This window comes from Moschus berezovskii, chromosome 1, assembly GCF_049115385.1.
Source record: "Moschus berezovskii isolate FMDL1 chromosome 1, NW_MosBer_1.0, whole genome shotgun sequence".
NCBI classification, from domain to species: Eukaryota; Metazoa; Chordata; class Mammalia; order Artiodactyla; family Moschidae; genus Moschus; species Moschus berezovskii.
In genome coordinates this window covers 12,689,107-12,714,827 of record NC_142460.1, presented here as the reverse complement: position 1 = coordinate 12,714,827, position 25,721 = coordinate 12,689,107, and the positions used below count along the sequence as shown (strand labels likewise).

General features: G+C 38.2%; 1 protein-coding gene across 15 annotated transcripts in view; it reads left to right on the top strand.

The window, feature by feature from the left end:
• TBC1D5 (TBC1 domain family member 5) overlaps window positions 1-25,721 on the top strand; it is a 623,629-nt gene that overhangs the window by 60,728 nt on the left and 537,180 nt on the right. For all 15 annotated transcript variants that reach the window (XM_088835359.1, XM_088835371.1, XM_055416924.2 and 12 more), the window contains one exon: window positions 13,362-13,424. The gene's annotated coding sequence lies outside the window, so the exon portion shown is untranslated. The remainder of the gene's footprint in view (window positions 1-13,361; window positions 13,425-25,721) is intronic.

Sequence of the window (25,721 nt, the reverse complement as noted above, 5' to 3'; positions counted from 1 at the left end):
TACAGAAATCAATCGTGAATATTCGTTGGAAGACTGGTGCTGAAGCTCCAATATTTTGGCCACCAGATGCAAAGAGCTGACTTATTGGAAAAGACCCTGATGCTGGGAAAACTGAAGACAGGAGAAGAAGGGGATGACAGAGGATGACATGTTTGTATGGCATCACCGACTCAACGGACATGAGTTTGAGCAAGCTCTGGGAGTCGGTAAAGGACAGGGAAGCCCAGTGTGTAGCAGTCTATGGGGTCGCACGGAATTGAACACAACTGAGCGACTGAACTGAAGACAAGGCTGTATTGTATATTGTCACCCTGCTTATTTAGCTCATATGCAGATTACATCATGCAAAGTGCCAGGCTGGATGAATCGCGAATAGGAATTAAGATTGCTGGGTGAAACGTCAACAATCTCACATATGCTGGTGATACCACTCTAATGGCAGAAAGCAAAGAGGATCTAAAGAGCCTCTTGATAAGGATGAAAGAGGACAGTGAAAAAGTTGGCTTGAAAATCAGTGTTAAGAAAGCTAAGATCATGGCATCTGATCTCATCATTTCATGACAAACAGAAGGGGAAAAAATGGAAGTAATGACGATTTTATTTTCTTGGGCTCCAAAATCACTGGGGATGGTGACTGCGGTCATGAAAGTAAAGGACACTTGTCCTTTGGAAGGAAAGCTGTGACAACCTAGACAGTGTATTAAAAAGCGGAGACATCACTTCGCCAACAAAAGTCCATCCAGTCAAGGCTATGGTTTTTCCAGCGGTCATGTATGGATGTGAGAATTGGACCATAAAGAAAGCTAAGCACCAAAGAATTGATGCTTTTGAACTGTGGTGTTGGAGAAGACTCTTGAGAGTCCCTTGGACTGCAAGGAGATCAAACCAGTTAATCCTAAAAGGTTTCAGTCCTGAATATTCATTGAAATGACTGATGCTGAAGCTGAAACTCCAATACTTTGGCCACCTGATGCGAAGAACTGATGACTCATTGGAAAAGACCCTGATGCTGGGAAAGATTGAGGGCAGGAAGAGAAAGGGGAGACAGAACACAAAATGGTTAGGTAGAATCACGACTCAATGGACATGAGTTTGAGCAACTCCAGATTATAGTTAAGACAAGGAAGGCTGGCATGCTGCAGTCCATAGGGTCATAAAGAGTTGGACATGGGTTTGTAACTCAGCAATAAGAGCAACAAATATATGATTGACAATTTTTGCCTTGCTAAGCCTTTTGTTATAGTTACTTTTACCTGATCTAGTTTTAACTACTCAGCACAGTTTTTTTTTTTTTTTTCTGTTTGAATTCTTTTCCCATAACCTCAGAGGTAGCACTATATGAATCTTACTCAGATCAAATAAGCAGTTATATTAAATATCTTGCTAAATTTTTGAATTTAGTGACACTGAATCAAACAGGTTAATACATCACTTTGTTTGATTTATATGCTATGTCTGCCCAATGATTGTCCTTTCAATTTCATGTGATGGGGAATGATGCTAAGAAGCAGCCTTTGATTAGATTTTGGTTATCTTTTTCTCTATATATTGTTATATTCAATTTCTATGTTTTTTCTTATATATTTTTGATGCTGTTCACCATGTTCTTTACTTGGCAAGCTTTCACCATTATTATATTTGTTTTATGAAACCCATAAGTGTATCATGCTTCAGTTATTTGTGTGTCAAATATTTGAAAAGTGACCACAGATGTATACAGATATTAGTTATGACTCTTTCTCAGGAGGTGTGATACCATAGTTCCCATTTTGCCATGTAGGTATGAATTTATACTTGGTTTGTGGTAGATGTTTGAGCAGGGTATTTTAAATGAACTGCGTTTAGAAATAATCCGTTATGATTAGAGGATGTAATAGGTAATGTATGCTGAAGCTCGCCTCACATTCGGAGGAACAGTTAACGGAATTGGAATCCTGTTCATTTCCATATAATTGAAAGCATTTTCAGTCTCTGCTAATGTAAGTTTGGATTTTTTTTTTCATACAGTTAGTTACACATTAGAAATAACTCTTATGAAGTAAACACAGTTTGAGAAGTATGGACAGTGTTTCCTCTCAGTATGGACTGAGAGGAAATCACTAAGTCTTGAAACTTGATCTCTGATAGCTTTCTTTACTATGTCCAGTTGTCTTTATTTTTGTTTATTTAGAGTACATCTTGAGCTTGATTGAGTCCTAAGAGTTTAAAAAAAAAATGATAAAAATGCTGGTTTGGAATTCTGTTGCAGTGACTTGTGGTAGGTGTAGCCCCTACACTGATTAGGAGTTACCCACATATTTACATATATCTTTCCTGTTTTTTCTTTCATTATGGATTCTTCATTTGTACCTTCAATTAGTGTTGAAAATTTTCATCATCTATTCGAATGGCAGCTATATTTTCTTTTGTCTTTTATATTCTTTTCTGTTTTTGATCTATTTATTTTAGATTGTTGCTACTCAAAGGCGACTTCAGGTCAGTGCTGGTCTGCAAACTGGTGTCACTGGTATTTAATGAATCAAGTAAATTCAGTGTAAATAGATGCTTTTAATAGCAGGTTGCCATTATCATGCCATCTAAGCATATGATTTTTAAAGAAATTCACTTTTACTGTATTTTACAGAAGCTTAGTCTGCAGTAGATCGGCTGTTTAAAAAATGGCCCTTCATCACCAATAGTTTCAAGTGTTTTGTCAGACCTCCTGATTCTGTTCTTTGTTCTGCTCTTATGTATTTTATTTTCTTTCTTTGTCTTTCTGAACTGTACTTTAGATAGGTTTTAAAAATCTTTCCATTTACTAATTCTGTTTGTATTGATTCTACTGTTTAACTTTTTCACTCAGTTGAAAATTTTACCACTGTTTTTTATTTCTTGAGATTTTATTTAATTCATATCCATATTATAAGTGTTTCTGTTACTTGTACCATCCTTATTGTATAGTGTTTCGAATAATTGAAATGTGTGTCGTCTAATTATTCTATTTCTTATGTTGGCCCTCATTGATTGTGTCTTATTTTGTGATTTTTTTTTAATTGAATGTTTTTGAAAGTTACTGGATTCTTTGAGGCCTGATTGAAGTTACTTTATTTGAGAATTTATCTATGCTTTCCCCAGTGTCTAGGGATACTGACCATTTAAGATGCCTTTAAATAGGTCTTCACATGAGATTTATTGGATTATGCAGGTAGTGTGAATTCAGTCTGAGAACCTTTGTGAAGGTTCCACTTTGAGGTTACAGTGTCAAGAGAATTGATAATACATTCTTGAAATGACAGAATTATAGAGATGGCTCGTAGATTAGTGATTGCATTCAAGATAATGCAAGATAGTTACAAAGATATGAGAAGGATATAATTTCTGTTAGATGAATCTATTTTATAATAGAGTGGAGTAGAACTAAGAAAAATAGAAATGTAAAAAGTGGAGGGATTTGTAGTGTTGGAGAGGACTCTTGAGAGTTCCTTGGACTGCAAGGAGATCCAACCAGTCCATCCTAAAGGAGATCAGTCCTGGGTGTTCATTGGAAGGACTGATGCTAAAGCTGAAACTCCAATACTTTGGCCACCTCATGCGAAGAGTTGACTCACTGGAAAAGACTCTGATGCTGGGAGGGATTGGGGGTGGGAGGAGAAGGGGACGACAGAGGATGAGATGGCTGGATGGCATCACCGACTCGATGGACATGAGTTTGAGTGAACTCCAGTAGTTGGTGATGGACAGGGAGGTCTGGCGTGCTGTGATTCATGGGGTTGTAAAGAGTCGGACACGACTGAGCGACTGGACTGAACTGAACTGAAAGTAAAAATGACTAGTTGTACAGAATGAGGTGAACACAGCAATCACTATGGTGGGATAGATTCTTAGGGGTGATGAATATAGCATTTGCTTTGGAGTGAGCTGTGCAAAGCTGACAGATGTGATGTGTGTGTGTTCGTAAGTTGGAAACAAGCTGGGCGTAAAAGAAGCTAGCTTCTTCCCACCAGCTCAGGAGAAACATGTATATTTTGCCCCTGTTGGGAAAAGTACAGTGCAGCTATAGATTTCCTTCCTCCTCTTTTTGTTATTATGAAATCCCAAGTAGCAAATTAAAACGTGAATCTAATTGCCTTTTTAAGGTGGTTTTCTTCATCTAGGCCAAAATCTTCATGAAAAAAATTCTAGGCATAGTATGTGTCCATTGTAGAAAACTTAGAAAGCAGTGAAAGGTGTGGGGAAAATGGAAGCCCTTGCTTCCCCAGCCCAGACCACTGTACCATTCACTTCTGTCCTCTCGCTCTTCACGGGGCCTCCGTCTCTCTCTGTGTGCGCTTTGTCGCTCACTGAGTTGAATTCTTTGTGACCCTCTGGTCTGTAGCCCACCAGGTTCCTCTGTCCATGGTTTTTTCCGGGCAAGAATACTGGAGTGGCTGCTGTCTCCTTCTCCAGGGGATCTTCCTAATCCAGGGATTGAACCTGTGGCTCCTGCATTGCAGGTGGATTATTTACCTGCTGAGCCATGGGGGAGACCTCTGTGTATGTATACATAGATACAAAGTGTGCCTCTATGAATATATCAGTATATACTGTGTACAGAGCTTCCCAGGTGGCACTGCTGGTAAAGAACCTGCCTGCCAGGGCAGGAGAAATAAGAGATGTGGGTTCAGTCCCTGGGTTGGGAAGATAGGGTCAACCCACTCCAGTATTCTTGCCTCCCACGTACAGAGGAGCCTGGTGGGCTAAGAGTTGGACACTACTGAAGCAACAGCATGAATGCATACTGTGTGTATTTGTATGTACGTATATTTATTTAAATAGGGACTATTTTATATGAAATGTTTGATAGCCTGTTCTTTCATATAATATTGTGAACATTCCTCTGTATCTATAAAATTGTTTGATGTGGTATTTAGTATCTATATAGCATTCTGTTTTGAGATTATCCTCAAATCTATTTAACCATTCACTTATTGTTAAACATTTATATTTTCTTTCATTAATATATATACGCACATACACACGTGTACATGTTTGTATTTGCTGTGAACCACTCTAATGAAAAGTTTGAGTGCATCTCCCATTTTCTTTAAAGTGTTATCTCCACCTCAATCTGCCTCTCATAGTTACCATGCAAACTTTCTTTCTTAATAAAAAAAATTCCAGTGATTTTTAAAGAGTTATTTACTTCTTTGGGCTGTGCTGGGTCTTGATTGATGCCGTGGGCTTTCTCTAAATGCAGCAAGTGGGGGCTTCTCTCTAGCTGTGGTGTGTGGGCTTCCCATTGTGGTGGCTTCTTGTGACAAACAGGCTCTGGAATGCCTGGGCTCAGTAGTTGCCTCTTGCAGGAGTCAGCACAGGTGCAGTGGTTGTGGTACTGGGGCTGAGCTGCCCTGCAGCACATGGAGTCTTCCTGGACAAGAATGGAACCCATTTCCGCCGCACTGGCAGGTGGATTCTTGATGACTGGGCCACCAGGGAAGTCCAAGAATCTCAGTTTTGTAGATGAGCATTATTACCACATTTGGCTATGGTTTCCTGTCCCCTCAAGTGGTTGAATGTGGGCAGAGGGAGTAGGTTATAGTTGATGAGCTGTAAGGTGAAACAAAGATCATGGCATCTGGTCCCATCACTTCATGGGAAATAGATGGACAAACAGTGGAAGCAGTGTCAGATTTTATTTTTTTGGGCTCCAAGGTCACTGCAGATGCTGATTGCAGCCATGAAATTAAAAGACGCTTGCTCCTTGGAAGGAAAGTTATGACCAACCTAGATAGTATATTAAAAAGCAGAGACATTACTTTGCAAACAAAGGTCTGTCTAGTCAAGGCTATGGTTTTTCCCGTGGTCATGTACGGCTGTGAGAGTTGGACTGTGAAGTAAGCTGATCGCTGAAGAATTGATGCTTTTGAACTATGGTGCTGGAGAAGACTCTTGAGAGTCCCTTGTACTGCAAGGAGATCCAACCAGTCCATTCTAAAGGAGATCGATCCTGGGTGTTCATTGGAAGGACTGATGCTAAAGCTGAAACTCCAATACTTTGGCCACCTCATGCAACGAGTTGACTCACTGGAAAAGACTCTGATGCTGAGAAAGGTTGGGGGCGGGAGGAGAAGGTGATGACCGAGAATGAGATGGCTGGATGGCATCACCAACTCTGTGGACATGAGTTTGAGTGTACTCCGGGAGTTGGTGATGGACAGGGAGGCCTGGCGTGCTGTGATTCATGGGGTCCCGGAGAGTCGGACATGACTGAGTGACTGAACTGAACTGAAGGTGAAATATGACCGTTAAAGAGAATGGGATGGGCCTTTCTTCCCCTTCTTTCTTTGTGCTACTTGCGAGATTGTGGTAGTAACATAGCCTTCTTAGAGTACAAGGTGACTTTTAATATAACAGTAAATGGTAGAGCAAAAAGAGGGAAGGAATTTGGACCCCTGATACTTAGAGCTGCCACATCAGCCTTTGATTGTCCACTTCAAGACGTTTACATGGGAGAAATTCTCTCCCTCAGTTTTTTTTCCTCTCATTTAACTCATAATTACTAAAAATTTTTTTGGCTAGGAAAGGATGTAATCTAATCCTCGCTGAAAGGATACCATTGTTTGATTCTTTGTGTCGTAATGTAATAGGTCCAATACAAGGAAACACGTGTTGTATCAACTCTGTTTGGAGATTATGTGTGTGCATGCTCAGTCAGTCGTGTCTGACTCTTTGCAGCCGCATGCACTGCAGCCTGCCAGGCTCCTCTGTCCATGGAATTTTCCAGGCAAGAATACTAGAGTGGATTGCAGTTCGTCCTCCAGGGGATCTTCCAGACCGAGGGATGGAACTTATGTCTCCTGCATCTCCTGCATTGGCAGAAAGAGTCTTTACCATTAAGCCATGAGATTGGAGAGAGGTTAATTGGTATTGAATGGAAAATTAGTTGATGCGTATTTTCTGGAGTTCTTTGATGACTATATTAATGAATTTTGTTCTCAAATGATTTTAATAATTACCACAAATATTGCAGAAAACATATGATGACTTTTAGGCAAAATCACTAAATTAATTGTAGTATATTAAAGTAATCTTCTACAGCCCTTTGAATTTGTAATACTTTTAGACATCGGCTAGTCACTTAGACAAGGTTAGGTCATAATTGTGACTTTTAATGGTCTCATTAACTTTGTTGGGAAAATTTTGACAAATTTAAATTGTTTTTATAACTTTAGATGTATTTTGGGAGTATTGATTCTAAGACAGTTATTCATAACTTTTCAGTTCAGTTCAGTCGCTCAGTCGTGCCCAACTCTCCGTGACCCCATGAATCACAGCACGCCAGGCCTCCCTGTCCATCACCAACTCCCGGAGTACACTCAAACTCATGTCCACAGAGTCGGTGATGCCATCCAGCCATCTCATTCTCCGTCGTCCCCTTCTCCTCCCGCCGCCAACCTTTCTCAGCATCAGAGTCTTTTCCAGTGAGTCAACTCGTCGCATGAGGTGGCCAAAGTATTGGAGCTTCAGCTTTAGCATCAGTCCCTCCAATGAACATCCAGGATTGATCTCCTCTAGAATGGACTGGTTGGATCTCCTTGCAGTATAAGGGACTCTCAAGAGTCTTCTCCAACACCACAGTTCAAAAGCATTGATTCTTCGGCGATCAGCTTTCTTCACAGTCCAACTCTCACATCCATACATGACCACGGGAAAAACCATTGCCTTGACTAGACGGACCTTGGTTGGCAAAGTAATGTCTCTGCTTTTTAATATACTATCAAGGTTGGTCATAACTTTCCTTCCAAGGAGCAAGCGTCTTTTAATTTCATGGCTGCAATCAGCATCTGCAGTGATTTTGGAGCCCAAAAAAACAAAGTCTGACACTGTTTCCACTGTTTTTCCATCTATTTCCCATGAAGTGATGGGACCAGATGCCATGATCTTTGTTTTCTGAATGTTGAGCTTCAAACCAACATTATATCTACTACTACTAAGGAATCCCTTAGAAGAAATGGAGTAGCCATCATGGTCAACAAAAGAGTCTGAAATGCAGTACTTGGATGCAATCTTAAAAATGACAGGATGATTTCTGTTCGTTTCCAAGGCAAACCATTCAATATTACAGTAATCCAGGCCTATGCCCCAACCAGTAATGCTGAAGAAGCCGAAGTTAATCGGTTCTATGAAGACCTACAAGACCTTTTAGAACTAACACCCAAAAAAGATGTCCTTTTCATTATAGGGGACTGGAATGCAAAAGTAGGAAGTTAAGAAACACCTGGAGTAACAGGCAAATTTGGCCTTGGAGCACGGAATGAAGCAGGGCAAAGGCTAATAGAGTTTTGTCAAGAGAATGCACTGGTCATAGCAAACACCCTCTTCCAACAACACAAGAGAAGACTCTGCACATGGACATCACCAGATGGTCAACACCGAAATCAGATTGATTATATTCTTTGTAACCAAAGATGGAGAAGCTGTATACAGTTAGCAAAAACAAGACCAAGAGCTGACTGTGGCTCAGATCATGAACTCCTTATTGCGAAGTTCAGACTTAAATTGAAGAAAGTAGGGAAAACCACTAGACCATTCAGATATGACCTAAATCAAATCCCTTATGATTATACAGTGGAAGTGAGAAATAGATTTAAGGGACTAGATCTGATAGATAGAGTGCCTGATGAACTCTGGACTGAGGTTTGTGACATTGTACAGGAGACAGGGACCAAGACCATCCCCATGGAAAAGAAATGCAAAAGAGCGAAATGGCTGTCTGAGGAGGCCTTACAAATAGCTGTGAAAAGAAGAGAGGCGAAAAGCAAAGGAGAAAAGGAAAGATATAAGCATCTGAATGCAGAGTTCCAAAGAATAGCAAGGAGAGATAAGAAAGACTTCCTCAGTGATCAATGCAAAGAAATAGAGGAAAACAACAGAATAGGGAAAACAAGAGATCTCTTCAAGAAAATTAGAGATTCCAAGGGAACATTTCATGCAAAGATGGGCTCGATAAAGGACAGAAATGGTATGGACCTAACAGAAGCAGAAGATATTAAGAAGAGGTGGCAAGAATACACAGAAAAACTGTACAAAAAAGATCTTCACGACCAAAATAGTCACAATAACGTGATCACTGACCTAGAGCCAGACAACTTGGAATGTGAATTCAAGTGGGCCTTAGAAAGCATCACTAAGAACAAAGCTAGTGGAGGTGATGGAATTCCAGTTGAGCTATTTCAAGTCTTGAAAGATGATGCTGTGAAAGTGCTGCACTCAATATGCCAGCAGATTTGGAAAACTCAGCAGTGGCCACAGGACTGGAAGAGGTCAGTCTTCATTCCAGTCCCAAAGAAAGGCAATGCCAATGAATGCTCAAACTACCGGACAATTGCCCTCATCTCACACGCTAGCAAAGTCATGCTCAAAATTCTCCAAGCCAGGCTTCAGCAATATGTAAACCGTGAACTCTCAGATGTTCAAGCAGGTTTTAGAAAAGGCAGAGGCACCAGAGATCAAATTGCCAACATCCGCTGGATCTTGGAGAAAGCAAGAGAGTTCCAGAAGAGCATCTATTTCTGCTTCATTGACTATGCCAAAGCCTTTGACTGTGTGGATCACAATAAACTGTGGAACATTCTGAAAGAGATGGGAATCCCAGACCACCTGACCTGCCTCTTGAGAAACCTGTATGCAGGTCAGGAAGCAACAGTTAGAACTGGACATGGAACAACAGACTGGTTCCAAATAGGAAAAGGTGTACGTCAAGGTTGTATATTGTCACCTTGCTTATTTAACTTATATGCAGAGTACATCATGAGGAATGCTGGGCTGGAAGAAGCACAAGCTGGAATCAAGATTGCCGGGAGAAATATCAATAACCTCAGATATGCAGATGACACTACCCTTATGGCAGAAAGTGAAGAGGAACTCAAAAGCCTCTTGATGAAAGTGAAAGAGGAGAGTGAAAAGGTTGGTTTGAAGCTCAACATTCAGAAAACAAAGATCATGGCATTCATAACTTTAGTGAAAGAATATATTGTTCAGTCGCTAAGTCATGTCTGACTCTTTGCAGTCACATGAAATGCAGTACTCCAGGTTTCCTTGTCCTTCGTTTTCTCCTGGAGTTTGCTCAAATCAAGTTTACTGAGTCAGTGTTGTTATCTAGCCATCTCATTCTCTGTCGTCCCCTTCTCCTCTTGCCCTCAATTTTCCCCAGCGTCAGTGTCTTTTCTAATAAGTCAGCTCTTCGCATCAGGTGGCCAAAGTATTGGAGCTTCAGTTTCATGCCTTCCAATGAATATTAAGGGTTGCTCTCCTTTAGGATTGACTGGTTTGATTTCCTTGCTGTCCGAGTCTTCTCCAGCACCACAGATTGAAAGCATCAATTCTTCGGCACTCAGCCTTCTTTATTGTCCAGCTCTCACATCTGTACATGACTACTGGAAAAAACCTATCTTTGACTAGTTGGCCCTTTGTTGGCAAAGTGATGTCTCTGCTTTTTAATATGCTGTCTAATTTTGTCACAGCTTTTCTTCCAAGGAGTAAGCGTCTTTTAATTTCGTGGCTGCAGTCACAGTCAACAGTGATTTTGGAGTCCAAGAGTATAAATTCTGCTACTGTTTCCACTTTTTCCCCATCTGTTTGCCATGAGGTGATGGGACTGGATGCCCTGATCTTAGTTTTTTGAATGTTGAGTTTTAAGCCAGCTTTTTCACTCTCCTTTTTCACCTTCATCTAGGGGCTCTTTAGTTCCTCTTCCCTTTCTGCCTTTAGAATGGCATTATCTGCATATCTGAGGTTGTTGGTATTTCTCCCAGCAGTCTTGATTCCAGGTTGTGCTTCATCCAGCCCTGCGTTTCACGTGATGTGCTCTGTGTTTAAGTTAAATAAGCAGGTGGCAGTGTACAGCCTGGACGGACTCCTTTCCCAGCGTTGGGCCCGTCTCCTGTCCGTGCCTCCTTCTGACTGGCTTCTCGTCCCATGCACAGTGTTCTCAGGAGGCAGGCAGGGTGGTCTGGCATACCCATCCCTGTAAGAATTTTCCCATTTGCTGTGATCCACATAGTCAAAGGCTTTAGCGTAGTCAAACAGAAGTAGATTTCTTTCCCTTTTTTTAAAAAAATAAATTGGTTTGCCTTTTCTGTGATCTAGTTGATCGGCAATTTGATTTCTGGTTCCTCTGCCCTTTCTAAATCCAGCTTGCACATCTGGAAGTTCTTGGTTCACGGATTGTTGAAGCCTTGCTTGAAGGATTTTGAGCATAACCTTGCTAGCATGTAAAATGTGCACACCTGTAAGGCAGTTTGAACATTCTTTGGCATTGCCTTTCTTTGGGATTGGAATGAAAGCTGACCTTTTCCAATATCGTGACCCTTTGCCGAGTTTTTCAAATTTGCTGGCATATCAAGTGCAGCACTTTCACAGCATCATCTTTTAGGATTTTCAGTAGCTCAGCTGGAATTCCATCACCGCCACTGGCTTTGTTCATAATAATGCTTCCCAAGGCCCACTTGACTTCACCCTCCAGAATGTCTGGCATTAGGTGAGTGTCACACCAAGTTGGTCCTCTGGGTCATTAAGACCTTTTTGTAGGTTCTTCTGTGTATTCCTGCCCCCTCTTGTTAGTCTCTTCTGCTTCTGTCAGGTCCTTGCCCTTTTTGTCCTTCACTGAGCCCATCTTTGCATGAAGTGTTCGCTTGGTGCCTCCAGTTTTCTTGAGGGGATCGCTGGTCTTTCCCGTTCTGTTGTTTCCCTCTGTTTCTTTGTGCTGTTCCTGTGAGAAGGCTTTCTTATCTCCCCTTGATATTCTCTGGAGCTCTGCATTCAGTTGGGTGTATCTCCTTCTCTTCTGCCTTTCACTTCTCTTCTTTTCTCAGCTATTTGTATGGACTCCTCAGACAATCATTTTTCCTCCTTTTAGTGCTTTTTCTCGGGGTTGGTTTTGGTTAGTCTCCTCCTATACAGTGGTACGATCTTCTGTCCATAGTTCTTCAGGAACTCTGTCTACCAGATCTAATCCCTTGAATCTATTTGTCACCTCCACTGTATAATCATATGGGATTTAATTTAGGTCATACCTGAATGGTCTAGTGGTTTCCCCTACTTCAGTTTAAGCCTGAATTTTGCAGTAAGGAGCTTGTGATCTAAAAGTACTGAAGAATACATATTTAAAAAGTTAATAAACTTTTTTTTTTGAGAAATTTTAGGTTTTCATTATAAAAGAATTAGCAAGTACAAAGAGTTCCCATATACACATTGTCCACAGTATGTGCATTTTTATCTAGGGTATCCCACTACATACAATGTTATACATATAAACAAAGACTACATCCCTGAACAAAATGTTATTTTATTTATGCAGTAGGAATACCACATAGTGCTTATGGACATTTTACTCTAAGCTAGAGTCTCCCACCCTCAGCACTATTAATATTTTAGGCCAGATAATTCTTTGTTGTAGGAGACTATCCTTTACATTTTAGGATGTTTAGCAGCGTCCCTGATCTCTGTCTACTTGTTGCCAATAAATATTCTTTTTATTGGACATGCCAATAAATGTCCTCTGGGAGCAAAACCATTACTCTGATGAGTTTACAATGCTTTAGGATTTGCTGTGTTTTTAAGGGTAGGCTCAAATTGAAGGAGTCTGTAGTTCACCGACCCTTCACATGAAGTTGTATAGGCAGTTAGACTTCCTGCCAGCTGGGGATCACAGGCAGTATATGAGTCTCATTTTCCCTGATTATGAAATAGATAAAATGTTACCTATCTTGATTGGAAAATTCATTGAGATAAATTATAGAAAATACTTGTAGTTTCCTTCTGTCCGGATGTTGTGTTATACTGTTTGGATTTTTTTCCTTAAAAGTGTCAAACACTCATTACAAAGTTCTTATTTCTGTGGGGTAGGCTATCACAGCTTGGGATCTGCTGTTTATGGACTTCAGGAGCCCATAATGCTGTGGGTGGGTAAAAACCTGAAATGTTAAGTGCAGACGGACGTATGAGGTCAGTTGTGTTTTGACTGTTCGTGGTGCTCTCATTCGGGTGTTAACCACATTCAGATCTTAGCAGTTAAGTGATCTCCTGTGTTCTTTCAAGGACCGTGAGCCTCTCAAAATGTTGATAGCATTACATGTCAGCCAGTCTCTTTGTCCTTGGAAGTTTTTGTCTTCACATCTGAAATCCCGCCAATTGTAACAGATTGTGTGTCAGCTCCAATAGAGGAAGCTGGCCTCTGTCAGCTTGTGTTCAGTCCACTAAAGACTTCTCAAAACTTGATAAAGTTCGCAACTACTAATCTCCACTTCCCACTGCTACTTTGTAGAATTAAAAAGCATTGTTCACTAGTGAATGAAATGCCATCTATAATAATTAAGGTTATTCTTATTTTTCTACCCCTGCAGAAAATTTCCAGAGACTTGGTGAAGATAGGAAAGCTATCAAAAAGACCGTAGGACTATTGTACTGTAAGTATTGCTCTGAAAAAGAACTGTAAATTATGAATATTTTAAGTATCCAGTTGTTTGGGGGAAATATGTTAGGCAGAGATATTATATGTAAAATGTAGAGAAGGATATATTATAATTGTGTTAATAATTTATAAGAACTAATCCTGCGCAGTCTTTTAAAAATTGAAAATGTGTTCTTATGTACTGAGATGAGGATTTTACCAATAGCATTGAAAAATATTTCTAATTCTAACAAGGATTGATCTAGTTTATGTACATTTGCTTATTTAAAACTATCAGAATCCAAAGAATCATTGTAGTTTTGTAGGTTTGTGATTTGTTTGGGTGACTTATTGTTTAGGTTATTTTGCAGAATTATTTATTTGCTGATTTATTTATGTATTTCATTATTTATTTATTTGATTATTTAGTAAATTATTTATCTGATGAATTATTAATACATCTTCATGACATGCTTTAAATTATTTATAACTTAATTTTGAGTTTATTGCTTTTAGACGCTGCATTGTTACTGACTAGTTTTGATTTTTTTCTTTGTGGTTCTTTAAAATTAAAGTATTAGCTCTAAGGCAAAAGTATATTCATTGCAGTGCCCAGGGATTTTTTTTTTTAAAGTAATTTATGGTAGTTATAAAAGTTCAGTTATGTTTTGTTTAGCTCTAAATTTACCTGTTTAGGGTTACTGCTGATAGAATATTTGTTATGTGGATACTCATTGTAGAGTCACTTACAGATTAATGGTATAGCCTATAGTCCATAAACTGAGACAGAACATGTAAACTTCAGTCTTCATTATCCTTGGTATCTCTAAAGAGCAGGTCGGTTGATTTAGAATAGATAATGGAGTTTAATGGCAAAGCTGTTTTACTACTGAAATATTTTTAGGAAAGTTCAGAGAAATGATGTCCAACTTAGATTTGGATCCCTAAGATATAAAGTTGACTGATGTAGGGTTTGTTCTTTTTTTTTAAAATCCTGTTATATGTGTATTTGGAAAGCAGCATAATGTTTATATAGATTTTTATATCATTTTTCGTGACATATTTATTTTATATCGTATCTCTTGTGGAAAGTTTTAAATCCCTTTATTTTAATGAGCTAAAAATGGACAGAGGTCTTTATAAGTGCAAACTATAGTTTCTCTGACTTTGCCTAGTGATTCTCATATGTAAAGTTTCTATTTTTCACCAAATATTTCTTCTTAGTTCTGATGCTGTTTCATAATCATAAGATAGAACATGTTATATGTGTTCTCTTTTTGAATGGGTTTAATCAATAGGTTAAAGTAATTGTTTGGGTTAAAGGGTATCATGTACACAACATGGTCTTCCTCCTGGGTTTGCTTGCAGTGAATTACTGTGTACTTTACAGTTTTAATACTTCAGAGGGACGCAACATTGTACATTTTGAAACATATGCTGTGAAATATGGGGAAAATGACCTCTGTAGAAAGGTTTCACTGTAGAATTGTAAAATGTGCATATGTAAACCCAGAATTCTTATTCTGAAATATTGACTGTATGAATATTTACTTGGGATATTGCTTTAGTGCCTTCATATGCTTGCCTTAAAGGGAGTGTCTTCCTTTGATTTATATTCGTGGATTTAAGATGTGTGTATTATACATATCTTCGACTCTTCTGTTCTGGAGATGAACAACTACAGATATTGTTAGATATGGAATTTTATTTTAAAATGTGTTTCAAGATGCCACTGTGGACTTCTTTCAGAGACCAAAACTGCCTTCTCCAGTGTTGAGTAAGATCTCTAATACTAGTGTAATATTCCACAGTATACCATGTATCTGTGAATACTAGCTGTGTCATCCAAGTGATTTTTAATAGAAAATTTCAGATACATGTATGTGTACACACCCATGCACAGGTGTGTGAAAATGCCTCCTGAATAATCTCGTAGGACTTGTTTTTGAAAAGAGCGAGCGATGGAAATTGTCATCATAATAGGTAGCATTTATTTAGCACTTACTTTGTGCAGGCACAGTGCTGCACAAAGTGCTCGTATCTTTTACATGAATTACTTGTCACTCTTCCAAGTGGGAAAAGTATGGTTATTATCTTCATTTTATGAATGAGGAAACAGACTTAGGAACTTGCTCATTGCCACACAGCTGACAGTAAGTAATGGTGCTGAAACTGGTACTCATTTAGTCTGATTCCCAGGGTCCTTCTAAGCCCATTACAGTTCTGAATGTATAGTTGGTATAATGTAGTTTTTCACTTGAGTTGCTTTTGTTTGTTGTTTTTAGAGGCTGTGGTTGTTTATATCTCTGATACTTGCCAAGTATATTCACTTCGTACTACATTTGGTCATCTTTTTTAAACCAGTAGGTAGTACTTGAGCTTCTTTAATTTTCTGATTTGATTTTTCTTATAATCATGTATAGTGGATCCAGGAAGATTGAATGTTTGCCTGCTAGATATTTAATGCTCAGACTACTTCTTTTGACTCTTAAGCCCAGGGCCATTTCCAGGGCTCTGTTAAGTCAAATCTTGGGTGACAGTGTGAGTACCATAAATAACTGCATTTGTATGAAGTGCCAAAATAGTAGGTGTAAACTAGTACCATCCTGGGCGAATTGAGACCTGTGCTCACCCTAGTAACGTCTCAGATTCTTACTGAGTAGTTATAGTGTTGATAATGCATATTTAAGAGAAGTCCTAATTCATGTGTAATATTTAAAAAAATATTTTATGATAAAACACACTTCTGTTATGGCCAGCATTTATGTGTTTTTGTTAACCAACTTAGGCAGTTTGTGTTTATGACTTCTATAAAATGTGATTCTGATGTTTTATAGCTTTTGGAGCCAATGAAAAAAAAATAAAAAACCTTAAAAGGTGGAAGTAAAGAGGTATTGCTACTGGAAACAGAAACATGAGTATGGAAAACATGGTCATGGTAGAAGAGATAGTTTTTCTTCATAGCTTACATTATGGGATTTTTTAAAACATAATTTCATTTATTTATTTTTGGCTGTGCTGGGTCTTCACTGCTTTGTGGGCTGCTTTCCGCTCTAGTCGTGGCGAGTGGGGACTACTCTCCAGTCGCTGCGCAGGCGTCTCGCCCCCGCGGTCTCTGGTTGCAGAGCACGGGCTCGAGAGCGCATGGCCTTGTGTAGCTGGGGCCGTGGACTTGGCAGTTGTGGCTTGAGCGCTCGAGCACCAGCCCAGCAGTTGTGACTCAAAGACTTGTGTGGGGTCTTCCCGGACCAGGAATCGAGCTAGTGTCTCCTGTATTAGCCAGTGGGTTCTTCACCACTGAGTTACCAGGGAAGCCCCATGATAGGACTTTTAATACTTGTTTTAGCTTTGTAAATCTTCTGATAAATTTGACATTGAATGGAAAACTATTTCTGTTTGTTATACCTTCAGAATTTATAATTTTTTTATTTGATCCAGTAGTCTTTTTTTCCTTAAATATATTACATGTCATTTATATTGATAAGTTGGCTGTTTTGCCAAAACAATGAATTTCTGAAAACAACTGTATTCCTTGGTGAAATCCTGTGTGGGGAAATGGGAATCTGTAGAAGAGAGTTGCTGAAAGTTTTTATTTTTTACATAGTTTTCTTTTTAATTCCCCGTTGACATGTGTTTAATAAAGTCATTACTAGATATTAAACTTAAATTTCTAGGTTTTTTTTTTTGGCATTTAGAGTATAGATGACTTGTTAGGTTGATCCTAGATAACCACACTGGCATATTTGTGTTTTAATGTATATTGAAAAGAAAAAATTCTCATGTGATAGTTCTTATTCATACATTCATCACTCTTTTTGTTCAGAAAAGCCTATTATGCCTTGTAACAAAGGTAAGAGCTTCCATATATTCTGTCTGAAGCTTGTCACAGTATGAAGTGCTTGGTAAAATAGTACTGTAACTATACAAGTAATAACATAGCCTGTGTGTTGGCTCTGAGAATAGCTCCTTTATAACAAGTGAAAGTACAGCCAAAGGTCATGTTAAACACAGAATTCCTTTCACACCTCATCCATTTTGTGGGTAGCATGTGAAGTAGTTTGAGTCCTGCACTGATATTTTAAGACAGCAGCCTAAGGTTGTTCCCATGGAAGTGTCTGAAGTATCTTTCCCCTACCTCCCATGTGGTTGCAAAATTTGGCATGAATACAGTGTATTTGAATTCTGCACTAATTAAATAGAACCTTATTAAATCTAGAGTTTGCAGAGTAAAAGGGGCCTCTTGTCCTCCAGGGATTTCTTTTTAGGGCACTAGATAGTATTGACACATAACAGTCTTTAATAATACGGCATCCTATTCTGACTCAGTGCATTGTTTTAGTATTGATGCTGTTTAGTGAAACACTAAATACCAGACAACACTGCAACAGCAAAAACAAAATAAAAGCACACAAATGAACCTGTGGAAGCATCGTATGCCTGTGCATGTCCAATCTAATGATTAGATTCTACTTTTGACTTTAATTTAGCTAAGTAAAAGTTGAAATATTGAAAAGGCCATTATATAGGAAAGCTTTCTATTCAAAAGCTTATATAGATAGAAAATGCATAGTTCTAGAGTGGATAACAAATCTCTTTGAGTTAGCCTCAGTACACCATACCAAAAAATATAGTCTGAAGAAAGAATGTTTGGAAGAGGACAAACTCGACAAGTTATAATGTTCAGTTGATGAAAGTGTTTCCTTCCGTGATTGAGGCACGTTGTTTGATAGTGTTGCACTACCAAACTGTAGCACTCTTTTTGCTATGAGACTGTTACAGTGTGATTTCCGAGCAAGGGTGGTGTAGGCTGAGGAGGAGAACTTGGGCAGTTAAGGAGGGGTGCTGTCACTTGTCACAATAATTGTGGGAGTGCTTCTGACACTTAATGGTTGGGAATCAGGGATGCCGGGTGTCCTGCCACGCGTGGGACAATCTCAGACTACAGAAGATTGTTCTGAGTACCACGAAGCTTTGAATATCTGCTTGGTTAAACTCTCTTCAAAGATAAAGCAATAATACTTTAGTCTATAATATTGCTGGCAGTTGCTTTGCAAGATGTTATGTGAACAGTTTTGATACTTAGGGGAAGTTTGTGTGGAGGGGAAGCTTAAGTAGAGTGAAGAAGTTCTCTCAAAATTGTACTTCACGCATTCTTTCCACTTCCTGATTTATAGCATTTCTAACTAGATATCTAGTTGAAAAGTTTTTGGTTCAGCAATGCAGTTTCCTGGAAGCTCTGATTGCGGATATGTGATAGAGAGTGTTTAAGACTCTTTTAACAACAAACTAAATTTAAAATTAGTGAATCTAAATGCATTGAATTTTATTGGTTGATAGGGAATGTTTAAAAGATGTTTCATGATTGCCGTCCTGAATGTTAAATTTTGTTTTTAGAATGATAAATACATTGTTAAACGTACATTTTAAAATTCTTTGTTGTTATGTTGTATGTTTGTGTTGTGCCAGTGTTACTTTGGTACCACCTCCAATAAGCAATCTATCTAACTTTTATGTAACTTTTTATATTTCTTACTTATTCCACTGGTTGTTCTATATTTTAGGGGTATATGATCTGTTGCAGTATTTTTAACTACTGGAGACTTAATAATGGTAGGTTTTCTGGGGTAGGTTGTAACTGCAGTGTAACAACCTTAGCATAGGTATTAATAATTATTTTGACACTACACTTAAAAATAAAACCAAGGTAGTTGCACTAATACCACATTTCATAGTTTTCTCCTTTTAACAGTATATAATTTATCTTGACATTTCAGTCATTATTTCATTGAAGCTTATTTCTTTCTTGTCACCTTCAATTTAATTTTTGTCTATAATCACTTATCTCAGTACTAATTTTTATTCTAGGGTTCTCCTATACCTCTCTTCTTTTCTTTTTTTGTACTTTTTATAGAGAATAACTTGTGATCTTTTTCCTTTTTGAGTCAAACTTATTATATATAGGTACAAATATGTGATTGCTTTATTCCCTCTTGAATAGTTATGCCTAAGCATTTCTTGTGGTTAGGAATTAGTACTGATTTTTTGAAAAATATTCTGTATGTAGTTAGATTTTATTAACTCTGAATTTCAGTTCAAGATAGTTCAGGGAATGAAAGGGACTTTGGGTTTGTGGGACTGAGAACCGTTGTTTTGGAAATGTGCACTTATTCTTTACAGTTCTAACTCTTAAGCTTAAGAGATACTTCCAGATTACATTGGAGGTTCTTATATGGATAAAAAAATGTCAAAGCCAACAATTCACAGAAAAATAGCAAAAACACTTGTCTAGTGAGTAATATAGGGGCTTACTCTGATTTCTTTGATGATTTTGGCAACCCACTCCAGTATTCTTGCCTGGAGAATTCCGTGGACAGGGGAGCCTGGGAGGCTATGTCATGGGGTCACAAAGAGTCGGACATGACCGAGCGACTAAAACAACAACAAACGTGAAAATTAGCTGCATATAAAACATGCATAATAGTGGGGTTTAAAATGAGGCACTGTCTACAATACAGAATGAGCTTACTTTTTCACTTAAAATCTGAAAAATAACTCATGATAACCAACCAGTTACGGGGGAGTGGTGTGACTCTGAAATAGATAGCTGATGTGATCATTGACAGACATTTTGAGCAGTTGCTAATACGTGAAAATCATTTCCTTGCTTAATAGAAACTATACACTGATTTTGTTGGCTTTTTAAGTGAAACCAAATTATAAAATAATACAATTAAACCATATCGGGTAAAAATGTGTGTGTACCTGTGTTTTTGTTTAGATAAATGATTTTGCTTATCTTCAAAGTGATAACTGTTTATAGTGCGTATGAACATAACTTGAGAGATAAATGTGTAACAGTTTTCACAGTCATTTGATACTGGTTTAATGTAGAGACTGTTAACCTGCAGAATAAATCATTGTCATGGGAGTTCCCTCTAATCTCAGTGGCAACTTTGGTCAAGGAATACTTGCTGCTTTTAATTTTTTTAAAAATTGAAGTGTAGTAGGTATATAGTGGAGAAGGCAATGGCAAGCCACTCCAGTACTCTTTTCTAGAAAATCCCATGGATGGAGGAGCCTGGTAGGCTGCAGTCCATGGGGTCGCTAAGGGTCTGACACAACTGAGCGACTTCACTTTCACTTTTCACTTTCACACATTGGAGAAGGAAATGGCAACCCACTCCAGTGTTCTTGCCTGGAGAATCCCAGGGAAGGGGGAGCCTGGTGGGCTGCCGTCTGTGGGGTCACACAGAGTCGGACACGACTGAAGTGACTTAGCAGCAGCAGCAGCAGGTATATAGTACCAAGGGAACTTTCATGCAAAGATGGGCTCAGTAAAGGACCTAACAGAGGGGTATGGACCTAACAGAAGCAGAAGAGATTAAGAAGAGGTGGCAAGAATACACAGAAGAACTTTACATAAAAAAATCTTAATGACCTGGATAACCACAATGCTGTGATCGCTCATCTAGAGCTAGACATCCTGGAGTGTGATGTCAGGTGGGCCCTGACAGGAAGCATTACTATGAACAAAGCTAGTGGAGGTGATGAAATTCCAGCTGAGCTATTTCAAATCCTAAAAGATGATGCTGTGAAAGTGCTGCACTCAATAATGCCAGCAAATTTGGAAAACTCAGGAGTGGCCACTGGACTGGAAATGGCCAGTTTTTATTCCAGTCACGAAGAAGGGCAGTGTCAAAGAATGTTCAAACTACTGCACAGTTGCACTCATCTCACATGCTAACAAGATAATGCTCAAAATCCTTCAGGCTAGGCTTCAACAGTAGGTGAACCGAGAAATTCCAGATATACAAGCTGAGTTTAGAAAAGGCAGAAGAACCAGAGATCATTGCCAACATTTTTTGGATAATAGAAAAAGCAAGAGAATTCCAGAAAAACATCTACTTCTGCTTCATTGACTACACTAAAGTTTTTGCCTGGGTGGATCACAACAAACCGTGGAAAATTCTTGAAGAGATGGCAATAGCAGACCACCTTATCTGCCTCCTGAGAAACCTGTATGAAGGTCAAGAAGCAACGGTTATAACTGGACATGGAACAACAGACTGGTTCCAAATTGGGAAAGGAGTATGTCAAGGCTGTATATTGTCACCCTGCTTATTTAACTTCTATGCAGAATACATCATGAGAAATGCTGGGCTGGATGAAACACAAGCTGGAATCAAGATTGCTGGGAGAAATATCAATAACCTCAGATATGCAGATTACACCACCCTTATGGCAGAAGGCAAAGAAGAGCCTCTTGATGAAGGTGAAAGAGGAGAGTGAAAAAAGTTGGCTTAAAACTCAGCTTTCAAAAAACTAAGATCATGGCATCTGGTCTCATCACTTCATGGCAAACAAATGGGGCAAAAATGGAAGCAGTGACAGACTTTATTTTGAGGGGCTGCAAAATCACTGCAGATGGTGACTGCAGCCACGAAATTAAAAGATGCTTGCTCCTTGGAGGAAAAGCTATGGCCAACTTAGACAGCATATTAAAAAGCAGAGACGTTACTTTGCGGAAGAAACATCCGTATTGTCATATCCAATAGTCATGTATGGGTGTGAGAGTTGGACCATAAAGAAAGCTGAGCGCCATAGAATTGATGCTTTTAAACTGTGGTGCTGGAGAAGACTCTTGAGAGTCCCTTGGACTGCAAGGAGATCCAGCCAGTCCGTCCTAAAGGAAATCAGTCCTGGGTGTTCATTGGAAGGACTGATGCTGAAGCTGAAGCTGCAGTACTCTGGCCACCTCATGCGAAGAGCTGACTCATTTGAAAAGACCCTGATGCTGGGAAAGATTGAAGGTGGGTGGAGAAGGGGACAACAGAGGATGAGATGGTTGGATGGCATCACCGACTCAATGGGCATGGGTGGTTAAACTCCAGGAGTTGGTGATGGACAGGGAGGCCTGGTGTGCTGCAGTCCATGGAGTCGCAAAGGGTCGGACATGACTGAGCGACTGAACTGAAATGATTTTCACTGCCTTCCCCCTCCCCCATTTTTTAATGTTGATTTTATTTTTCCATTTCTTGTGTTTGGAGATTCAGCTCCAGGGTATTAGACGTGGGTGTGTGGGTTGAATGTTCCTGGGATGTGGGCAGAAGGGCTCACCTTTTCCTCCATTTCTTTTGTAAGTTCTCTTATGAGGTAATTCCTTTGAGAAGTTACTCATTTTCCAAAAATAAGATCTCTTTTGTGTTTGGGGAGGAAGAAGAAAATAAGCCCATGTGGTTAATCTTTGTTAAGTCAATCTTTTTATGTGCTGTTCACTCCTTACCTCTTTCGTGGCTAACTCAGCCTGCAATACACAGCTTTTGAAAGCTTCCCCTGATTTCTCAGTGATGTCTCCTCACCTACACACCTTTGGAAAACACTTATTATACCATAGTGTAATAATTAGTTCATTGCTTATCTTTGTAATAAAAACAGGAATTGTCTTATTTTTACCAGTGCCTGTGTGCAAGGCATTGTGTTCCTTGAATGAACACATACAGAAATGAAGTTGATAATAGGTAGCAACAGTACCAATTTTTTCAGAAGGTATATTGAAAATAAAACTTAATGGAGATTTACCTTTTTAAATGTAAAATATTGTTAGTTTCCTAGAGTAATCAAAAATGTCTTTATATTGAAGCTAAGTTAGCGTCGTCATGAGGATTTTGATTTCTTTATGCATTTAATTAAAAATTAATCTTTAAGATACTAAAAAATGGATGACTAGTGGATAGTTTTATGTATTAAGGGTAACATGACAAAATCGTAGAAATGAGATGAGAATGGAGAAAAAAGTTTTGCCATCTTTGGTTAGCAAAGCATTCCAGTAATTCCAATTGAAAATTCTAAGAAAATAGGATGTACTTGTTTTGTGAAAACATGCCATATCCACAGACAAAAGGAAAACATGTGAATTAACACAAGATTATGTCGAGAAACTCTGTCACTGTCTTGGGGTAAAGTTTCACCAGCAGAATTATCTGTTGTCTCTTTCTGGGAAGTTTTCCTTCAATCATGTTGTTTTGTTTTATTTATTTTAGCTTTAATGGTAGAGCGTGAAATTGTTGTAATTTAAACTATATGACTCATGAGTCTTGTTTTCATATAAGTTGAGATAAATCCATCAGCAAATATGTACTGAGTATGTGTGATTGGTATGAAGGGAAGTTGAGGAGGTACTGCTTCCGAGGGAAGATGTGTGCACGGCAGGAGTGGCCAGGATAGAGTTCAGTAGGAGGAGACTTGTCTCAGCATTGCCTGTAATTAAGGGTCAGTGAATGGCCCAGATGGAGTTTATTTTATAATAATAATTTAGCCATCATTAGTAGAATATTCACATACTCTTAAGTTGTGTCTTAGTCACAATGATATAAATCAATAAGGATCAATGGCTTGAAGTTACTTAACAGTGTCCTAAATTTTATTTTTAATATTTCTTTCTCATTTTAGTCTGTTTACCCCATGTATCTTTAGGGCCTAGTCATTTTTATCCTTGAGTTCACTTGCTAATTATAAGTATTTAAAATATTACCTAGAGGTACTTTGGGGATATCGTATTTTTCACCTACTAACTTATATACATACTATTATAATGTTTTCATAAAAAATCATTTAAGTTTCAAAAATGAGGAATTTCGCACCAAAAAAGTTGGTGGCAAATTTTGCTGTACAGTAGTGTTTGAATCCATAAAGCATGGTTTGAATTCTGTTTTATGTCCATGTATTTTTAATTAATTCAACATTCATATATTTTCAGTAGTCTCAGGATAAAGTTAGATCATAATTTTTTTTTCAAATGAATTTATTTTCTTCTGTCTTGATACCTTGTGATTCATTTGGAATTTTGTTAAAATATTTTTGGAGTGTTTGAAGTTCATACTTCAACCATTTCTGTCATTAAATCTCTCACACTTCCTCTATCTCTATTCCTTATCTTTTCTCCGAATCCCACTGAACCTAGTACAGAAACAAAACTTTATGGAAAAGCTCAAGTGAGGTACAGAAAAGTCTTATGGAAAAAAAATGTAACTATGTTATTGTATAAACTTTTAAAATGTTGTCTAGCAAACTAGACTGCTTAACAGATGTGATTGCTGCATTGTTTCAAATTTATGCCAATCAGAGTTGATAAGATTTGATCACACTCTAGTAGATTTATGAGATAAATTACAATATTGCATGACACGCTTCAAATAGAAAACATCAATATAAGTTGAATATGATTTCTTGTTTAAGATAACAAGCCAGTAATTCTTTAAATCAGATGGTTGCTACTTTGAGAGAATATTGATCAGTTTTTGTGAAAATTAGCAGTATCTTTAATGTTTCCTTCATGGTGACATAAAGTGTATTAAACTTTTGTTTTCTTGTACAAATATAATTGTAAATGGGAGGCAACTTGTTTCTGTGTAGCTGTAGATGACCTGTCATATTTCCAAAGGCCTGTCAAGAAATGAGGCTGAACTGAAATTCGACCACAAGTAACGTTCATACAAGTTAGAAAGCTTGTCACTGTGGTTCTGATTTCTTTAGAGTAAAATTTTATTAGATACATGTAAAGACTTAAACTAGGAATGTGTATATATATTTAAATAGAAGCTGAATACCTTCTATAAACAGAGAAAATGAGAAGGAGCATACTAATGAAGTGATGGGTTCCCACTGGGGATTTAGAACAGAAGAGTAGAGTCAGGCGCTGCAGCCTGTTTGCTTTACGACAAATGATGGAACCAGTTATTCATAGCCCCCCAGGAAGAATGTTTTTAACTTACTTAGGAACTCTCCGTGGTGAATTCTTTCAGTCTCATTTTGAAATAAAACCATGGAGTCTCCTGAGAACTAATGATCTGAAATTGGTACTTAGCCAAATCACTTGTCAAAAGAAGATAGAATTTTTAGTGTTTTATATTGGAATTTAAAAATTTTTGAATATGAAGACCAACCAAAGCCATGATTTTTAAAAGAGTAGACCCTCATGTTTTAGGTAAAACATTGTAAAATTCTCTTTAATTTTTTTTGGGAACTAATTATGTACATTATGGGTTAAGTTTAAAATATTTAAGAAATCATTTAAATATTCACAGAAATACAGAGGATAAATAGAACTGGCAATCTTGTGTTGACATTTACCATGCAGAATTCATATGCTAATATTTGCTGTATATATTTGTAAAAAGCATTTTAAAGTTCTTCCTTTCCTAGAGATAACCACCATCCTGGAATTGGTTTATATCTTTCCTGTCCATGCTTTTAGGCTAGCATTCTTGTGTTCATTCAGTGTTCTTACTAAACTGAAACATTCTATTAGTCTTTA